The following is a 2,500-nucleotide window of genomic DNA, read 5'->3' on the forward strand; positions in this document are numbered from 1 at the left end:
TTATTTTCTCTTCTTTAAAGGGAACGAACTTTCTTGAGTATAAAGTCATTCACTATTTCTCAACCCAGACTCCCAGAGGACGAGGAGGAGGAGGAAAAGGAGGAGGAGGAGGAGAAGGAGGGAGTGAATTAAGAGAGAATTGGAATTGAAATAGAGGATTGGACACTACTACTACCACGCTTAATGTCTGCTCTCTCTCTCTCTCTCTCTCTCTCTCTCTCTCTCTCTCTCTCTCTCTCTCTCTCTCTCTCTCTCTCTCTCTCTCTCTTGTGTGTGTCTGTGTATGTGACAAGTAGGAGGAGAAGGAAGGGAAGAAGGAGGAGGAGGAAAAGGAAGAAAAAGAAGAAGAAAAGGAGGAGAAAGAGGAAAGAGAAAAAGGACGAGAACTAGAAACCGAATCGGAGGAAGAATAGGAATAAGAAACAAAGATGGAGGGAGAAAATCTTGAAAGAGAGAGAGAGAGAGAGAGAGAGAGAGAGAGAGAGAGAGAGAGAGAGAGAGAGAGAGAGAGCCATCCCTCAACGTAATCACTTTCTTACATGCGTCTTTCCAGAACCCACGAGACGCTAAATCCAAGAAGTCACATTCATTCTCTCTCTCTCTCTCTCTCTCTCTCTCTCTCTCTCTCTCTCTCTCTCTCTCTCTCTCTCTCTCTCTCTCTCTCTCTCTAAAGATTTTCTCCCTTCATTCTCTTATTCCTCTCTTATTCTCTTATTCCTCTTCTTCCTCCGATTGAGCTCTCAGTTCTCGTCCTCTTTCCTTTTTCCCTCTTTCTCCTTCTCCTCTTCTTCCTTATTCACATTTTCCTCTTCCTCTTCCTCCTCCTGATGAAGCATGGTCTTGGTGCACCATTCCCCAAGTTGACTCACAGTTTGATTTCCTCTTTCACTCTTTCCTTCCTTCCTCCTTCTTCCATCCCTGTCTTTCATTGTGTCATGTTCTATTTCTTATGGTTTGATCCTCTCTTTCATTCTCTTCCACTATCACTATTTCTCTCTCTCTCTCTCTCTCTCTCTCTCTCTCTCTCTCTCTCTCTCTCTCTCTCTCTCTCTCTCTCTCTCTCTCTCCTTCCTTCTTAATCTGTTCTTTATTTTCTCTGTCTTTATCTTCCTCTTTCACTCTTCCTCTCTCTTTTCTTTTCTTCCATGCCTTTATCTCTTGTTCTACTACGTATTTTATTTTTTCATACATATTCTAAAGTCTTTTTTTATTTTTCTTTGCAGTATTATGTTTTCTTTCTTTGTCTTTCTTTTTTTGGGGGGGCTTTTTTTTCCACTGTGTATATGTCCGTCTGTCTGTTTCTTTGTATCTCTGTCTGTCTTTCTGGTCCCCCCCATCCTCCTCCTCCTCCTTTATGTTTGTCTTTGTCCTGCTGTCTGCCTATGTCCGTCAGTTCATCACTCCTCGTCGCCTTCTTTCTCGTCCTTCTCTATCTCCCTCACTAAGATCTCACAACGCTAAGTGTCAACAAATATTTTAGAATCTTTCACCGCTCTCTCCTTTTAGTGTTATGATAAAATTCATATCAGAAATGCAAGGCAAGACTCACCAAGAAAGAGTGATGTACGTCCCTTCAGTGTTGTCTTATTCAAGCAGCTTGTATACACTCCTGGAAAGAAAGAAAGGCAATGTGTTAGTTGATGCAGGAATAGTAGGAATTGCTGTTAGTGATGATGATGATAATGATAATGATGATGAAAGTAGATGATGAAAGTATATATATATATATATATATATATATATATATATATATATATATATATATATATATATATATATATATATATATATATATATATATATATATAAAGCCAAAAAATTACACAAAGAATTGAAAATGAAGAGGCAAATACTAAAATGATACAAAGAAAGCAAGATTTTCATACAATTTTTAAGACTTTCCATTAGCCAGAAAAACAAACAAACAAGTCCTGACCTAAAAAAAGCGTAAAAAATTCCTATAATGACAACAATTTCAACAATTACAAAATCATTCCCAAGTGATACACCACAAATATACCACCTCGCTTACCAATGATCATCACACCACCACCACCACCACCACCACTAGCAGCTTCCCCATAACTCGTAATCCCATGCAAATGCCAGAAATCGAGTGAACCAATTAGAACGCCGCTCTTAGCCCACCCAGCCGCATCCCTCGCTTCTAATTGGCCGCCTGTACATCATACGGCGCGCGGGGATTGGCTAATTTGTATCACTCATCTTACCTGACTGGCTGCGCTGAATCAATTAGACCCGTGATTGGCTTCCGTGTAAGTAAATATTGGGTTATGTAGCCGCCTTTAATTGGGCTTAAGCCGCAGCCAATCAGACGGTTTCGAAGACTGATGGCGTGATCTTGTGACGTCACGGAATATTGATGACGTCACTCATAATGCTGAACGTCATTCTAAAAACAAAAATTGACGTCAGCTCTTCGAAATACGTCACATAAGAATATTAGTCATCAGTGAGTCTACATATAATTTATTCTAAC

General features: G+C 39.8%; 1 long non-coding RNA gene across 1 annotated transcript in view; it reads right to left on the reverse strand.

Annotated features, from left to right (window-relative positions):
- LOC135099809 (uncharacterized) overlaps positions 1–2,500 on the reverse strand; it is a 49,602-nt gene that overhangs the window by 21,616 nt on the left and 25,486 nt on the right. The window contains exon 2 of the long non-coding RNA XR_010268392.1: positions 1,550–1,609. This is a non-coding gene — a long non-coding RNA (uncharacterized LOC135099809). The remainder of the gene's footprint in view (positions 1–1,549; positions 1,610–2,500) is intronic.

This window comes from Scylla paramamosain, chromosome 1 (assembly GCF_035594125.1).
Source record: "Scylla paramamosain isolate STU-SP2022 chromosome 1, ASM3559412v1, whole genome shotgun sequence".
In the NCBI taxonomy this organism is placed as follows: Eukaryota; Metazoa; Arthropoda; class Malacostraca; order Decapoda; family Portunidae; genus Scylla; species Scylla paramamosain.